Raw genomic sequence first — 19,313 nt, 5'->3', positions numbered from 1 at the left:
ACCTCCAAAGGAAACATCCCATTTTAAGAGCTTTATTTCTCAATTTAGTTCCAACCATCAGCACTGTTTACATATTCTTACCATGCTTTAGAGACGTACAATTCAATTCAGTTCAACAGGTCATTGCGAGGCCTCATGCCAGGCACTGGAATCCAAAAGAAACATCGACAACTGCTTCCACTAGGCCATGTGGCATTGTAAGGAGAGAAGCTCTTGGCAGGGCTGGGAGCACTGCCCGAACAGTGGGGGAGTGTTTTGACAGCCTCTTAGATAGGCCCCAAACGTGGAATGCCCTTTTGTAATCCCCTTTCCTTGAGTGTGGTCTGGATTTAATGACTCACTTCTAATGAATAAAACACAGCAGAAGCAATGGTATGTCACCTCCGATATTAGGTTGTAAAAAGACTGCTCCTTCATCTGGGATATTAGAACATCAGGACTTGGTGAGGTAGTCCTTCAAAAGTGATGTTCAGGGTTTTAGATTGAATACCTGGATGGACGGGGTGTCATTTACTAAGATGCTGAAGACTGGATTTTTTTTAGAAAGGGAAAAAAAAAAACAGCTTAAGAAGGAAAATGTTCTTAACCATGATTTTGGTTCTGGATGTGAAGTTTGAGAAGTCTGTGTGACACACAAATAAAAATGTCTGCTAAACAGGTTAGATTTAGGGCTGAAGCTCAGAAGAAAAGCTTGGGCTTCCATGTAAATTCGGGAGTTTTCAGCATGTTGATGTTGTTTAATCATAAGACAGCAGAGATCGTCATGGAAAAGTGTAGCTGGAGCAAATTTGAGACCCCAGGACTGAGCTCTTAGGAATGCCAACTTTTAGAGGCTGTACTGAGAAGAGTAAGTTAATAAGGCAGAAGAGAGTGAGAAACAATTGCCAGACAAGTTGGAAAAGCAGGTGTGTGCATTCTTGTGGGAAGAAGGAAACTCCTCAAGCAGGAGGGAGTGGTTAATTCGGTCAAATGCTGCTGAGGGGTGGTGGAGTTTAGGGATGGGAGGTGTCCATCTGATTTCGCCACATGGTGGTTGGTGGTGACCTTGTCAGGAATATTTCAAACACGCACGGTTAAGGGCTAACGTGAGCACGGAAGAAAATCGCAGACCACAATTCACATGCTGAATTCTTAGATCTCTGTGTTTATTAAATTTCAGTTTGATTTAATTTGATTTATGAAATCCTCATTTCCAAAAACGAAAGCATAATATATTTGAACTGTTGACACCATAGTGAAAGTAGCTTTGTCATTTGCTTGCCGAAATTGCTAGCTTTCATTTTTGCCAGGTGACTAAACAATGAGAAAACGAATATAGTCAGCACTCCCTTCTCCTTGCCTGGCAATAGTTGCTAGTTGCACACACAGACTATGACAGTGCTTCTTTATATGGTTGAATTCAGTCATCTTAAACAGATTGGACAAGGTGCTAGATACATCTTCTAGCATTTTCTATAAACAGCGCAGTACCCTTATAGTGACGTGCTGGATAAATAAGGGCTCAGGAAGTGTGTACTAATGGCCAAATGGCCTGGAAAGAATTTTCCAGTTTTGAAAGACATACCATCTCAGGGACAGAGAAGGCTTCATTTAGCCCCTCAACAGCTTAGCAGGACCAAATAACGCTCAGAAGATTACGCTGCACACTGAATCAGTATGACAGGGTCAGTGTATTCACAGCCTGTTTTTGCACTGATCTCTTTGAGCTGTTGCAAGGATTAGTAAATGCGGTTTTTGCATAACTCTGACACCCTCAGGAGATTTAATTTAATAAAAATATAAACCCACGGATAAGTCTTATTTTGTAATGTCCCGGTAATCACCAGGATTAGGGTAGGCAGACCAACCAGCCATACCTCTGGCCCTTTTGCAAAGCCTGGATGTGTGTGGCCTATGGGCCAGAGGACAGGTTGCTTTTGGTTAGCCCAGGGCAAGGGCCAGACTGAACTGTGCAGACTAGGGAAAGTTCTGGAGATTTTGAGTAGCGGTTTACATAGGGCTTTAGAAATTATTACAGTACATACTCAAGGAGACATTTTCTGTGATTTTCTAGCTTTGCGAGTGAAGTAATATTTTTGAGATGTTTCTTTGTCAGTGGTCTAATAAAACTGTTTTTAGTTGTACTTCTCTGAATTAGGAAATATTTGAAGACTGCAATAGTCTGATGTGATTTTTAGGCACTCTTTGTTTGCTGACATTTTCTTTTTAAAAATCTTTTTCTGTTTTTAACCATTCATAGTAAAAAATATATAAGAAAAAGAAAACAATCATAAAACATTAAGAACAATAAAAAACAGTAGTCAATCATTTAATAGTAGTGTCCAGACTTAGCAAACAAACATTATTGCCATGTTTGTACATTTATTTCTCAACTTCTTTCATGTTACACATAGAATATATGTTAAAGTTTGAAGAACACTGCACATTGGTTTGTGTACATTTCTACCAACATTGATTATTACGGATTTTATTCTAACTTACAGATATACTATTAATACCATCTGTGCAATCGTTCACCCATTTTAGTTATTTCCAATTCCTAACCTTAGAAGTAAAATATCAGCACCTCATCCATTCTTGTTCATGTGATCCTCTGACCGTTAGATAAATATAGGAACGGAATTACTGAGTGTAAGTATGTGAATATTTATGAAGCCCTTGATATATGTTTCCAAATTTCCTTCCAGATATTTTTACCAGTGTCACCAATTTTCACTCTATCATGATATCATTTTTGAACTATCTATGATAATTTTTTTCTTCCAGTTTTGTTGAGGTATAGTTTACATACAGCACTGTGTAAGTTTAAGGTGTACAGCAGAGTGATTTGACTTACGTACACCATGAAATGATTATCACAATAAGTTTAGTGAACATTCATCATTTCATACAAATGAAAGGAAAACAATTTTTTTTCCTTATGATGAGAACTCAAGATTTACTGTCTTAACAACATTCGTATAGAACATAACAGCAGTGTTAATTATATTAATCATGCTGTACATGTCATCCCTAGTACTTATTTATGTTATAACTGGAAGTTCGTACCTTTTGACCACCTTGATCCAATTCCCTCTCCCCCACCCCTGCCTCTGGTAAGCACAAATCTGTTCTTCTTTTCCATAAGATTTTTTTGTTTGCTTGTTTGTTTTTGAAGAATAATTGACCTACAACACTACATTAGTTCCTGGTGCACAGCAAAGTGATTCGCTATTTCTATACATTGCAAGATGATCACGAAGCTAATGCTAGTTAGCATCTGTCACCGTACAAAGATATTACGTTATTGTTGACTGTATTCCCCACACTGTACATTTCGTACCCATGACTCATGTATTTTGTAGCTGGAAGTTTGTACCTCTTAATCTCCCTCACCTATTTTTCTCATCCCCCCACTCCCCTCCCCTCTGGCAACCATCTGTTTGTTCTCTGTATCTATGACTCTGTTTCCGTTTCGTTATGTTTGTTCATTTGTTTTTTACATTCCACATGTAAGTGAAATCATATAATCTTTGGCTTTCTGTCTGTGATAATTTGATGGGTAAAATAGGTATCTTGTGTTGTTTTATGTGTGAAATGTAACCTTTTGCAATATGTGTATTGGCTGTTAATACTTCTTCTATTGTAAATAATGTGAGCTTGTTCTTAGTCTCTTTTTCCTCTAAGATGCTTGTCTTTTTCTTATTTAATTTATAAGATCTGTATATATTAAGAACTTAAAGTATTATATGCATTGTCGATCTATTCCTCATTTATTCAGTTTGCCTTTTATGACTGAAAAAATTTTTTTAAATTTTTATAAAACTTAAATCTATCAGACTTTTTCCTTGTGCCCGCTACCCAGGCCCTGCTTTTATGTTTATAAAAGCTCTCTGGATTCCAAGAAAAGATAATAACAACCTACATTCTTTTCTAGACCAACTAAGAGTTTATTATCTTTATATTAAATTTTTCAGTCAATCCAGAATTTTCCTTAGCATCATGGAAAGTAGAAATATGACATTATTTTTTAAAGTATCAATTATTAAATAATCTCTTTATTAACTAATCCATGTATTAAATAATCTCCATTTATTAAATTAAATTTAATAATTGATCAGATAATAAATAATAATCTCCATTTATTAAAAAGTAATCTCTTATTTATCCCATTTACCTGAGATCTCATCTTTTTAGTGTATTAAATTCTTGAGGACAATAAGATGGTAAGGAAGGGAAAGGCAAAAAGGAATTACCTTGAAGGGTGACTAAGATGATTGCACGGAGCACTATGTTAAACATATTCTGGAACAACTTTAGCATCAGAATGGAGTGCCATGATTGATTACTAAGGACTCCCATGAGCACATATGTGAGGGGGTAACAGGAAAGATGCTTTATATTTGTACATTGTGTTTCATTGATGTCTATCTATTCTTCACCCACTATCATATATGTAGCTTCATGCACCTAATATATGTATATGTATATAAAGAATATATATAGCAAAAAATTATAGAATTATAATTTATATAAAATTATAGAAATATAATTATAATTTATAATAAAAATTATAGAATTACTATGAGAAATTGGCAAATCCACAGCCATTATAGAACCATTTCAACCATTGTGGAAGATTTTAACACACCTCTTTGTAATTGATAATTCAAGTGGAAAAATTGTAGGTTTTTTCCAGTTTTATTGAGATATAATTGACAAATTGTAATCTATTTAAAGTATATAACGTGATGATTTGATATGTGTATACATTGTGAAATGATTTCCACTACCAAGGTAATTAACGTATCCATCCCTTCGCATAGTTACCTTTTTTTTTTTTTTTCTGATGAGGAAGCGTAAGACTTACTCTCTTAGTACATTTCAAGTATGCAATACAGCATTGTTAACTGTGGTCATCATGCTGTACATTAGATCCTCGGAACTTACTCATCTTATAACTAAAAGTTTGTACTGTTTTACCAACCTCTCCCCATTTTTTCCACCCCCACAAATACAGTGTTTGTCTTTCTCTGTCTCACTTACTTTGCTTACCGTAATGTCCTCCAGGTTCATCCAGGTTGTCAAAAATGTCTGTATTTCCTTCTTTTTTTTTTAATTGACAAGCTGGAATTTATTAAAATTAAAGCCTGCTCTGCAAAAGACAATGTTTTTTAGGGCAGTGAAAATATTATGTATTATATTATAATGATGGATACATGTCATTATACATTTGTCCAAATCCTTGGTCCACAGCACCAAGAGTGAACCCTAAGGTAAACTGTGGACTTTGGGTGATTATGATTCGTCAATATCGATTCATCCTTGTTAAAGAATGTATCATTCTGGTGAGTGATGTTGGTAATGGGGGAAGTTATGCGCATGTAGGGACAGAAGGTATTTGGAAAATCTCTTTACCTTCTTCTCAATTTTGATGTAAACCACAAACTGCTCTAAAAAATAGTCTTAAAAAAAAGATGGTAATGAAACTTTCTCATGGAGTGATGAAGTTAAAAGGGGATGATGTATTTTGTGAACAAGGGCAATATCTAGCTCATAATAAACTAGCATTCATAATTGTTAATTCCTTTCCCCAGCTTTATTCTCCAAATAGGATGAACAAGCATTGTACCAGTTCTCTTTTCTAGTTTACTAATTCTATATTCCAGGTATAATGAAATGTATAAGTGATGAACATTAATGTTCACATATTTCAAAAAAAGAGTGCAAATTATTTTACAATTAGCATGGTATAAAATAGATTAATGGAAGAATACTATAAATAATAAAGCTTCCTCTAATTTCACTACCTAAAAAAAAAAAGACAATGTCAAGATAATGAGAAGACAAGCCACAAAGTGTTAGAAAATATTTGCAAAGGACACATCTGACGAAGGACTGCTACCCAAAATACACAAAGAGCTCCTAAAACTCAATGACAAGAAAACAAACAACCCAATCCAAAGGTGGGCCAAAGACCCTAACAGACACCTCAGCAAAGAGGATACACAGATGGCAAATTAAGCATATGAATAATCTGTTTTACATAATATGTTTTCAGAGAAATGCAAGTTAAAACAACAGTGAGATGCCACTACACACCTATTAAAATGTCCTAAGTCCTGGACACTGACAGCACCAAATGCTGGCAAGGATTCCTTCTTCTTTTAAGGCTGAATAATGTTCCATTGTACGTGTATACCACATTTTCTTTATCGACTCATCCGTTGATGGATACTTAAATTGTTTCCATATGTTGACTATTTTGAATAATGCTGCGATGAACATGGGAGTACAGATATCTCTCTGAGATTATGATTTCATTTCTTTTGGGTAAATACCCAGAAGTGGGACTGCTGGATCATAAGGTAGTTCTATTTTGAATATTTTGAGGAACCTCCACAGTGGCTGCACCAATTTATATTCTTACCAACGGTGAAAAATGGTTCTGTTTTCTCCACATCCTTGTCAGAACTTGCTATTGCTTGGTTTTGGCTGATAGCCATTTTAATAGGTAGGAGGTGATATCTGATTGTGGTTTTGATTTGCATTTCCCAGATGGCTAGTGATGTTGAGCACATTTTTATGTACCTGTTAGCCATTTGTATGTCTTCTTTGGAAAAGTGTCTACTCAGTTCCTCCTCCAATTTTTCAATTTGTTGGCTTTTTTTTTTTTAATTTATTTTATTTATCTTTGGCTGCATTGGGTCTTTGCTGCTGTGTGCGGGCTTTCTCTAGTTGCGGCGAGCGGGGGCTACTCTTTGTTGGGCTGCATGGGCTTCTCATTGCGGTGGCTTCTCTTGTTGCGGAGCATGGGCTCTAGGCGCATGGGCTTCAGTAGTTGTGGCACGCGGGCTCAGTAGTTGCGGCGCACAGGCTCTAGAGCGCAGGCTCAGTAGTTATGGCGCATGGACTTAGTTGCTCCGAGGCACGTGGGATCTTCCCAGACCAGGGCTCGAACCCGTGTCCTCTACATTGGCAGGCAGATTCTTAACCACTATGCCACCAGGGAAGCCCCGTTTGTTTGTTTTTACTGAGTTGTATGAGTTCTTGATATATTTTGGATATTAACCCCTTATCAGATATATGATTTGCAGATATTTTCTCCCATTCAGTAGGTTGCCTTCCCATTTTGTTGTTGGTTTCCTTTGCTGTGCAGAAGCTTTTTAGTTTGATGTAGTCCCACTTATTTATTTTTGCTTTTATTGCCTTTACTTTTGGTGTCAAATCTAAAAAATCACTGTCAAGATGGATGTCAAGGAGATTTTCTCCCATGTTTTCCTCTACGAGTTTTACCGTTTCAGGTCATTCATTTAAGTCTTACTCCACTTTGGGTTGATTTCTGTGTATGTTGTAAGACAGATGTCTAATTTCATTCTCTTGCATGAGAATATCCAATTTTCCCAACACCATTTATTGAAGAAACTATCCTTCCCTCATTGTGTTTTCATGTCTCCTTTCTCAAAAATTATAGTTGACTATATGTATATGGATTTATTTCTTATCTGTCTATCACCGGTGGATCGGCCGTTTCCTCAGTTCTTGCCCTCTTGAGGGAAAGAATTCAGTTGAGAGGCATAGAGCATTTTTAAGCAGCCAGAGTTTTATTAAGCAGAGCAAAAGTACAGTCCCGAGAAAGGATGAGAATGGGCTGTTGGAAACCAGAAGCAGCCCTGCAGTGGGGTAGGGTTGGGTTTTTTTTTAGAGTGGTGGCCCCTCCCTGTGTCCTGTGTCATTTGACTGACAAGTTGATTGACCCCTTGAGGTTATGTAACTTTTCTCCTAGTGTCCAGGCGCTTACCCATAAGCACCCAAGTGAAACCCACAGGGGGCGGCAGGGGGGCAAAAACTGCAATGCTAGTTCATTGCAAATATGGTGCATGCCCCATAGTGTTTATCAGTAAAGCGTTTAAAACAAATGAATACAATAATGATTACCTCTGTTCTTACAGAATTTTGTGTGCTTATTGTGTTCTTCTTCTTTCCTTACTAAATTTTATAAAATATCCACCTTGAGTATTGTCCGTAATTCATTGTTACAGAGGTGGTCGTCCCAAAAACTCAGAAATGAGGATAATACAGCTGCCATTAGAGTTAAGCTCTGTCGCCCATGCACAGTGGATCAGTACATAGACACAAAACATCATGAGAAGATAAAGTGAATTCTAGGCTGGAAGGGCTTGAGTATGACTTGTTTCAATATATCCACATATTTAATAATAAAGGATTTTTTAATCAAAAAGATGGTCTGCTAAACCATGGGAGCATAAATAAATATCTTCAGAGATTAGTATTGATGTTACTCATCCTAATAATTCCCAGGGAAATTGAGTTTTAGCAATCAGGCTTTCAATTTTTCTTGGAATTATGCTTTGAAAGAAACTATTAAGATCTAACTCTGCTTGAGTGATTACTGTGCCAGTCAGTGTTTCAAGTATTTTCCATCTATTATCTTATTTAATCCTCATTAGAATGCTGTGAGGCAGGCACTATCAGTGTCCTCCCTTATCGTAAGATAAGGGATCTTATTCTGTAATTTGCTCAGGCTCCCATAGTTATTAAGAGGCAGAGCCAGAATTTCAATCTGGGGAGCCTGAATCCAGCACCTGTGCTCTTAGCCACTACTCCAGGCAGCTTCTGGATGAACATTCATTTAACAAATATGTACTGAATGCTTGCAGAGGTGCCAGGTGCTGTGGTTGGTACTGAAAACCTGGTGGGACTCAAAACAAACATGATGCCCGCTCTCCTGGAACTTAGAGTCTGCAGGTAGACAGGACTTGAAGCAACAAATAAGTATATAAGTACAAATCGAGGTAAGTGCTATAAAGAGAAATTACAGAGTGCTCTGGAGTGTACAGTGGGGACCCTTTCTTAGATAAGAAGACCAGAAAAGGTCTCTCTAAGAAAGTGATAATTAAGCTAAGATTAGATGGATTAGTAAAAGTTAATGAAGAATGGGGGAAGAATGTACCAGGCTTTGGGAAGAGCATGGCAGAGTGTTTCTAATCCCCTTAACAAGACCTCATAGGGATATGGACATATCAGGCCCTCATTGCCATTAAAAATCAACTTCCCCCTGTCCCTTTGTTCTGACTTTATGTTCACTAAACAATCTTGTTATAATTTGGCTTCACATAGAGTTTAACGATAAGAAGAGAGTGCACTGATAGGCAGACTTATAGTATTTTGGTTATTATGAGAGTCCTTTCTCCTTGTAAATTAATAAATTCACATTTATATCAGTCTTCAGTACATTCTCCTCTTGTTGCCTAATTTGTCAGCCTCAGACCCTGAGCCTTCACAGCAAAAGCCCAAAACCTCAAATGGAATGATCTAGAGTCCACGTTGAGTTCCTGCCCAGCTTCCTGCCTCTCCTTTGACAATTCAAATGTATATATCTTGTCTCTCTCATTGTGAAGTTTTGTTAATATTCAATATTTGGTAAAGTAAAAGAAAGATGAATGCTTTAAGAAAAAAAAAGAAGAAAGTGGGTCCATGATCCATGATTATCCTGATTAGTTTTACTGAAGAGAAAATCCATCTGGGAAATGGTCTGAATGAAATCATGTTTTGAATATTTAGAGAATAAAACAAACACCATCTTGTCTTAGCAGTCATGTGCTGAGTGAGTAATGCTGGTATTCTTTTACGAGATTGTTTGAGTATAAAGCTGTAGTAAACCGTGCTAGTAAGTGTTTCTCCACTATAAGCCTGGAAACGAGACTTACTCATAATATTTATTTCTTCTCCAGAGTGCTTTTACAGACCTGAAACATCTGAACTAACAAAAGGCCTCCAACTTATAATATAACACAGCTGCTCTGAGGATTGCGTGCGCGCATATGTGTGTGCACGATGTATTTATTCATTTATGTGCCCTCTGGAGCAAGGGCAAGTTCAGTCCAACTGGAATTCGAAGTGTCTTTTACTGGGCATTTGTTAGACGTCAAAAGTTGGCTCACGTCTAAAGCATCTTCCAGGCAGGGTGCAGCTGAGAGCCATAAAAGACGAGATTGTATATTGCTTAGGAGCTGTGAGGGTGATGGGTAGCTCTTCCACAGTGGACAATTCGTTTTTCTAATGATAAATGCAGAATAGGGCATTCATTAGAAAGAAATGGGAATTATATAGAAACTGTTATCCAAAGCTATGTTTATATACTTTATTTGCTGTTAGTAATTATTTACATTGTTAGCCTCTAACACACGCACTATGCTTTTAGCAGAATAAACAGAAATGGTTATCAGCCCCATAATCTAGCTCTTTCTTCACATTTGTCCTCCCAAATGGGTTGAACAAAGTGTGAGAGATCTTAGATGTTACCAATTTAGGAACAACCTAGAGGTTCTAAGAAAAGTTTTCTTCTTGTCTTTTCTATCTCTTTCCCAAACCTGTTCGTTCATTTCACAAACTCCACTTGACCTTGGGGATCCAGTGACGGGTAACTATCAGGGAGTTCACAGTCTGGCTAGGGAGATGCTATGAGTGCATGGACAATGATGGAAGAGTACAATAGGTGTGAGAGAGGCATGTTTAGAGCCCTGTGGGGGGGGGGCACTCTGGGTGCTGATGTGGGTCCCGCAATGGTGAGGCCGGTCTGAGATGACCGCCACAGAGAGGAGAGCATTTGAGCTGAGCCGCTGTTAACTAGGTAAATGTGAGAGCAGGGAGAGAAGTAGAGCTCAAGGGAAACCACCTGTCCACGATGTGTGGGGTATGAGAGAAATGTGCTACTTCTTTTCTCGCCTAATTCATTTTTGCCTCATACCTTTTTATGAATGCCAAGAGAAAGCAATGAGACAGGAACGCAAAGGAAGAGGTGAAATAAAAAGAACAAACGCAGATCTCGTTGCCATCTGTGGGAAGGTAGCTACTTGACAACAGATGTTTAATATTTCTCTTCCCAGTGGCTAGTGAAATCAGCCAAGAAATGGAGAAACAGCTACATTCATATAGGAAACCAGGGAAGGGTACCATCCAAATGCTAGAATTTCTTTTCATTACAGGGCACATGGGATCTGCTTAAAGAAGGTTAATCAGGATTGACTTGCAAACTCTTGCCTTAGAAATTAGAGGCTTTCAAAAATTAAGAAGAAATTGTGAATGCCATAAATATACATTAGTTTATATGGTCTAGGGCTTGAGTTGGAAATGAACCATCAGATCATAAGAAAACCCTCCTCCTCGAGGGTCTTGGGCAGCTGCTCCTCGCCAGATTCACTGGTATAAGTGCCTTGGGGGAATCCAGCCAGATTTGAGAGTTGGTAAGCTGAGAGGTCTGAGCCCTGGATGGCTTTGTCAAGCCACTGGCTGCTGGCAAAGGTGATATTGGAAAACTTTTGCCTAAGCCCAGGGCGCTAACTGTTCAGAGTGCTAAAATGGGGGTAGGTGGAGGTGGGGAACAGTCTTCTGTAGGTGGCACATTTACATCAGGTTTCCGTGGCTTATGCTGCGCCAGGAAAGATGTGGTATCTGACATGTAAGTTTTGAGAGAGAGAGAGATGAGATTTACTTCAGAAATGAGACTTACCTGCCAAGGCTGCCCAATGCCCTAGGTCCCTCTGCACTCAGTTTGGGCTACTGGATCAAGGAGCTGGAGACCAGCCTTCCTTATGAAGACCCAAGTGACCTTTAGGGAGATCCAGGGGGCGCTGTAAGCACCGTATTACTGGGGAGATATACCAGGACCCGATCAAAAGAAAGAGTAAAGAAAAAATATTCCTTTCACAAAAAGTGGAAAAAAAAACAGACCTTACGCATTAGACTTTTAAGAACAAATTATTGCAGAAAACAGAAACAGATTTTTATAAGTAACAAATATTCAAAATGTTAAAATTTCAGGTATAGAAATCCATTGCTGATATATTATATTTGTGTTTGTGGGGTTTTTTTCTTTTGTTTTGTTTCACTACCCAACACCCAGACTCCCTCCCCTCCCAGTCTCAACAGTCTTGCTAAGGAGTCAAGGCCCAGCCTTACATAAAGAAGCCCAAGTTTCCAGATTCTCCCCCACTTGCCTCCAAACCCGGGTGGGCACACGACCAGGATCAGCCAATCAGATGTTCCTGACCACTACTTCCAGTCTTAAGTGAGTCAGCAAAAGCCAAAGTCACGTGAGAATCATTCACTGACATGGCGCAGGGCAGCCATGGTAGAGGGTAGAGGTGCTGGTGCCAAGACGTCACCAGAGCCCAACTGCTCCTGGGGCATGGCCTTGACGTAGTGCCTCCTGCCTAACTTTCCTTGGTTTTTACCCATTTTTCAAGTTCGATTCACTAGCCTTTCCGTTGATTCTGTGAGCTTCACAATATTCTTCCAGTAATTGCTTTTCTGCCTAAATTAAGCAGAGCTGGTGTTAACTGATGGCATCTAATACAACAGTTAGGAAATTTTTTTTTTAAAACAAAGCTTTGCCTGAAGAAGAGGTCCATTTGCACCCTCACATGGCCTTTAGGGTTTTCACAAATATAAAAAAGTGAAAACTTTCTTTTTTTTATTGAAGTATAGTTGATTTACGATGTTGTGTTAGTTTCTGGTGTACAGCGAGGTGATTCAGTTATATATTTATATTCTTTTTCATATTCTTTTGTATTATGGTTTATTACAGGATACTGAATATAATTCCCTGTGCTATACAGTAGGACCTTGTTGTTTATCCATTCTATATATAATAGTTTGCATCTGCTAATCCCAAACTCCCAATCCATCCCTCCCCTCCCCGCCCCTGCCTTGGCAACTGCATGTCTGTTCTTTACATCTGTGATTCTGTTTCTGTTTCGTAGATAAGTTCATTTGTGTCATATTTTAGATTCCACATATAAGTGATATCATATGGTATTTGTCTTTCTCTTTCTGACTTACTTCACTTAATATGATAATCTCTAGGTCCATCCATGTAACTGCAAATGGCATTATTTCAGTTCTTTTTTGTGGCTGAGTAGTATTCCATTGTAGTATTCCATTGTATACTATGGCTGAGTAGTATTCCATAGTATTCCATCTTCTTTATCCATTCATCTGTTGATGGACATCGAGGTTGTTTCCACATCTTAACTATTGTAAGTAGTGCTGCTATGAACATAGGGGTGCATGTATCATTGCGAATTATAGTTTTGTCTGGATATTTGCCCAGGAGTAGGATTGCTGGATCATATGGCAACTCTATTTTTAGTTGTTTGAGGAACCTCCTTACTGTTTTCCATAGTGGCTGCACCAAGTTATATTCTGGACAACAGTGTAGGAGGGTTCCCTTGAAAACTTCTTGTTATAACCCACGAAGTTCAGTACTGGGATCTCCCCCAAGGTGATGTCCTACTGGTGTTTTGCTCAGCTACCCTGTATTGTTCGTGCCCATCCTGATCGATGTCTCACTACCCACAAACACATCTCCTGGATCATAGCTGCTCTCCCAACATGTTCTTTGGTATCAGCCACGTTCTGCACTCTTAGTAGGTGCTATATTCCTCTTACCTGGCTGGCAATCCTAGTTCCAATAGTTTTCGTCACCATGACTTAAATGCTAGGCCCTGTGCTACACCTCGCAGCTCAATCAGGTTAAAAATGCAACCTAATTAACTGTGTGGAACAAGCAGATCTAAATTCTGTCTTTGAATGCAAGCCAGTCTCTCACAAATGGGTGTCATAAAAGCTGTAGCAAGATCTTCTCATGGCTCAAAGAGAGACATGCCTGATTTATGATTTCTTGATAGCACTTAACATTTTATTTGGATTTAGAGATAACTCTAGACACATCAGTCAAGCAAGCTGTTTTCAAATCTTTCCTCTCAGCTGTTCCTGGTGCCAGATTGTCTAACAAATAGAGGCACAAACAGATGTAATTTGTGACTGGTGGAGACCATTCTCGGTCGTGCGGCAGGCCAGCTGGGAGCACAGGCCACGGTCCAGTCCGTGCCTGACTCACAGGCATGCACAATGTGTAGAGATCACACTTACAAAATGATAAAAGTTTATTGCAGAAAGTTAATTAATGTTTGCTTGCAAAACTTGATAGCCAAAAATGGTATTTTATTATAACATGTATTCATACGATGAATTGTGCAAGGTAGAACCTCCCTTACCTGATTAAAAAAAAATATGAAGCCATCGTAACTGAAAAAGAGAACTTTGGCAAAAGAATCAACGGTATATAATTGACAGTCCAGAGACATGACTGTGTGTATATGTAATATGTATGTAAACACACAGATACATGTATATATGCATATATACATAACATCTATATGTGGGGGGGGGGGTTATTGTTTCCCTCAGTTGCTTTACTGCATGTGGCAAAGATCACCAGTCCAGTCTCGTAATGCCAAAGAAACTCAGCATCCCCACACCACACGTCACCACTACCACCTGCCCCCCATCCCTGGGGGAAAAAAAAAGACCAAATAAAAGGACCCGGAGTCGGGACAACAGGGGCAAGCCCCTCAGTACGTGATCTGGTACATCAAGAGCAGCCCCTGGACCCCAGGAACCATCAGGCAGCTGTGGGGGACACATCCCAGCACACGATGGAGGAGGTCTCGGGTGCCTGGGACACCTTGGTCACCACGGGCATGCAGTAGATGCTAACCAGGTGGTCTGTCCCAACACTCACCCACCCCTGGCGGAGGGAAGAGAAGTTGAGACGAAGGATGGTGCTGTCCTTACACCCCACCGTGTACTTCGGGCTCCCACAGATGTGCTGCAGCTACCGCTGGCTATTGGCTGTGCCCACCAGTACCCGGTCCTCTCGGAGGCGGGGTACAGGCTCATTATCTGAGACATGAATTGGTATTCCTGGGGCTCCCCGGCTGTCCCTGGGTCTCAGCGCCGCTGGCAGGAGTCCAGACTGTCAGGTCTGGCTGTTCTGGTCTTTGACAACGATGGTCTTGGTTCCGTTAGGGTGACCCGGCAGGGCCCTGACCACGCCCTGGTCCTGCAGCTCCCAGATCCTGACGGTCGGTGAAGCCACGTGTACATATTTGGTAGTAAATGAGAAGGTTATTACAATTTTGTGCGTAATAAGGATTATTCAAAAAAGGTGTGCCAAGGTGTTTTCTTAATTATTTGGAAAAGAAATCTTCACTTTACATCATGTTCATAAGCTAATTTCAAATAGATTTAAATAACAAAAAGCCAAAGTACATAAGAGCTGGATGAAAATATAGATAAATCTGAATGATCTTAGCATGGGGATAGATTTTCTAAGAATAAAAGCAATGTAAGGAACAAAGGAAAGCAGCAATAAATTTGACTTTACAAAAATTAAACTATTTTATATTATTTAAAAAACCATATCATTAAGAAACAAATTACTGGAATTCAAAGATTCGATAAATAGTATCTGTCTCCCCCGTCCAACTTCTGAACCAATTGAAATATAAAAGAGATAAGTCAATAGACAGAGGCCAAAATATCACCTTTATTATTATCAAGCTCATGTTGGAGAATGTTGCCGAACAGTGACAGACGGGTGAGTTTGCTACCATAGAGCCCCTGAGTTAGGCTTATGTACCCGTCAACTCACAGGCAGCCTTGGAGCAACCCAAGCGTTCACATTAGGGGTCTGCGCCTGTTGAACTTACGACATGAGAAAGCAGAATAGAACTTGTCCCTCTTGTCTCACTGGGAGGAAGTTTGCTCTCAAATTAGAAAACACTTGAAAAGGGTACTGAGCTGTGTATGCACAGATTTTGCTCCCAAACTCAGCAATTGGATCATGATGCTGCTTCTCCCTCGAAAAGAAGTGATAACAAGGTCAGAATATGTCCAGGAATCTCATGCACGTAGAATTCACACATAGACATCAGGAATGAGGCAGGACCATTCTCTACCTAAGACAAATTAAGGGTAAATATTTGTTACAGAAATTGCATTGATTACTAACTATAGTGTGCAAAGAGTTCATATAAACTAATAAGAAAAAAATTCCAACCTGAATTTCAACAAAGGACATGAACAAATCAGAGAATTACAAAAACCTAACAGCATGAAAATTCTCAAGCTAATCAGTATTCAACAAAATAACAAATAGTAAATGTTAATGTGTATATGAGATTTCTTAGAGTTATCATTCCACCTTGGAGAGAAAAGCAGGGTCCATTAGCTTCTGTGCAACTGGTATTGTGATAATGAAGTACAAGCAATGGCCGTGTACCAATCAGCCACTGGTGACTGCAAGAATGATTTAATTCCTGATGTTATTAAGGTCTATCTTATCAAAGAGTTAAATCAAATGCACCAGTAAGAATTGGTTCCCCATTTCTAAATAGCAAGTTGTAGGAGAATGTTAGTCAATGGGCAGCATGTAATACACATGCTCCTACCTCCAGCCCTAACTTGTTTTGCTTCCATCTGTATGGTGGATGATGCAACGATAGGACATTAGCTCAGGGCTAGAAGGACAGACAGTGTAGTGGGAGAGGAGTGGATGGGATGGTAGAAAGTGGGGCTGGTGTGGTTGAGGGGTGTGTGCAGTCAGGATATAGACACAGTTTGTTGAGATAACGTATCAGACAGAACATGATTCCTTGACTCCTTGGCCAGTCACATTTACCCAGGGAAAATACCCCGATTTGAATTTCTGCGAAAAACATTAGGACCTAAATAGAATAAAATATGTCATTGTTTGCCTTTCAAATTGGGAAGTTATACTTTCTAAGGATGATTGTTGCTATTGATGACATAGACCAATATTCTCCTACACAGATGGTGGTTGTATAAATTAATGGGAAATTTTTATCCAGAGCTTTATAAAGATAATACATTTTGACTCACTAATTTCATGTTCAGGACTCTATCCAATGCAGAGATTAAAAGACATTTACATCTATGTTATACACAATAGCCCAAAAAAGTAGAAATGATCTAATGGCCCCCAAAAGGAAATCTTTTGAAATTATAGGATTTTTGTAGAATGTAATATTATGCAAAAATATTAAAAATCGTGTTTTCAGAAATTCAGCCTATTAGATTTTATCCGTTATTAAGTTTTAAAATGTAAGAATAAAATTTGCCATTTATAGTTGGCTTGCAACATGCATATATGTAGCAGGAGGAAATACACTGAAATGTTAAGATTTTTTTTTCATAGGCAGAATTACAAATGATTATTTCTCCATACTTTTTTTTTTTTTTTTTTTAAATACTGGGTTTTATAGTTGACATTTATTTATTTATTTATTTGGCTGTGTTGGGTCTTCGTTTCTGTGCGAGGGCTTTCTCTAGTTGCGGCAAGTGGGGGCCACTCTTCATCGCGGTGCGCGGGCCTCTCACTGTCGTGGCCTCTCTTGTTGCGGAGCACAGGCTCCAGACGTGCAGGCTCAGTAGTTGTGGCTCACGGGCCTAGTTGCTCCGCGGCATGTGGGATCTTCCCAGACCAGGGCTCGAACCCGTGTCCCCTGCATTAGCAGGCAGATTCTCAACCACTGCGCCACCAGGGAAGCCCACTCCATACTTTTTTGACTCCTTAAATTACCCACCATAATTTTGTATTACCTTTTTAAAAAATTTATTTTATTGATGTATAGTTTATTTACAATGTTGTATTAATTTCTGCTGTATTACTTTTAAATATACATATGCATTACAAATTCATAAACACAATTTTCATATTTGTACTCATTTTTGTAGCTATACTTAACAAGACTCTTTAGATAATTCTATATATTATTCACGAGCTTATCAGTTCTATGTGTCTCAGAATCATCTTGTGAATTTTGATTCATTTTTCGATGGAGTTAAATATTTTTCTTCTTTTCGAGAAGGGTACATAGGAGGTGTGTTTGCTGAGGCCTTGTATAATCAAAGAATATCTACTGAAGGCTCTCGGGTAAAAGGCAATGGATTTGACTGTAGACTTTTCTTCAGTGTTGTCTGACATCCAATATTACATAGAAGTTTGAGGTAAATCTAATTTTTGTGTCATTCAAAGTTACCTGTTTTGTTTTATTTTGTTTTTGCCTAGTTACTCTAACAGAATTTCATTTCATTATCATCAAAATTCAAAAACCTTTGGCTCCATTGGTCACTAATTTTACCCCTAAGAGAGAGGCTTGTTTTAATTTGAGGGTCAGTGTCACTTGGAATATGGGAAGTTTGGTACATCCTTGGTGGATGTACCAAGGCTCTCAGATGTATACTTTCCCTAAGATCACACAAATCTCAGGGCAGTTGACAGAGCTAGGGCTTCAGCTCTGCAGGTGAAATGGTAGATGTTCACTCTGACTTGTTTAGTAATCATTCATAAAAAACTATCATGTGTAACCCATGGGTGCTTCTTTTTAAATCCTACGTTAGCTGCTCTTAATCATACGCAGATACTTTAGTGAAAAGACTTCTAGACTCAGGATCAGGATAATAGGATCTAAGGCATCACAAAGCATTGCGGACCAGGTGTGAACCATGGCTGTGCAAACCAATCTTTTGATTTTGCAAATGTAATTCCTGCCAAGTGGGTTACACTGCCTTTGCTCTGTCAATATAGCTGCCCCTCCCACCCCCAGCCCATAGAAGGATCCTGTATTTCCTAGGCCATACTAGCAGACAGGTAGAAGTACGGCAATTTGTCAAGAAATAAGCAACATTTTCTGCTTTCAACTTCATCCCCTCCTGTGGCATCAGGTCTTTTCTGGACTCTGTCATGTTCATTGCAAGTCCCCAGGGGGTGGGGAGGGGGCGTGCACTTGAATTCACAACTGAGTCCTGACCTGCTCCATCTCTGCTTCTGTCTTGCTCTTTGGCGCCAGCCCCTTCCATTGGCATCTTGCCAAGCCTGTTGTAAGTGCGCTTCATCACTGTCCTTCCATTGCTCACTATAATACTGTCGCCAGGCCTGCCAAAGGGACCGTCTTCTAATACTCCCGAAGCTGTGGAAACAACCTCCACTGTGGTTGCCCAGGTGCTGCCACCAGGCACCAGCAGTCTTGTGCCGTACACCATCATCCTACAAAGTCGTAAATAAAATCATCACTTGCAGTTTTTGCTCGCAGGCCTCTCTCTCTCTGGCTTGGTTGTGGAAATAAAACCACTAACTCAGATGTTTTTGTTGTGTGGGTTTGGATCCTGGTTATCTTACCTTGGGCAATAACTTAATCTCTCTGTTCCTCATTTCTAAAATGTTACAGTAATAATACAATAACGATAATAATAATACCTACTTCATGTAGATGTTTTGATGAGTTAAATACACCTATCCTGAAAACCCTGTCAGAGTGAATGCCATTATTTTTAAAAATCCGTTGATTTACATGAGAAATACTCTATTCCAGTTAGGCAGCTCCCTAAACATTAAGTGCATAAGAGATAGTCACATCCTCTTTTAAAGCATTTATATTATGGAA

This window comes from Balaenoptera borealis (genome assembly GCF_965194805.1).
Source record: "Balaenoptera borealis genome assembly, chromosome: 8".
NCBI classification, from domain to species: domain Eukaryota; kingdom Metazoa; phylum Chordata; class Mammalia; order Artiodactyla; family Balaenopteridae; genus Balaenoptera; species Balaenoptera borealis.
This window is presented reverse-complemented; position numbering follows the sequence as displayed.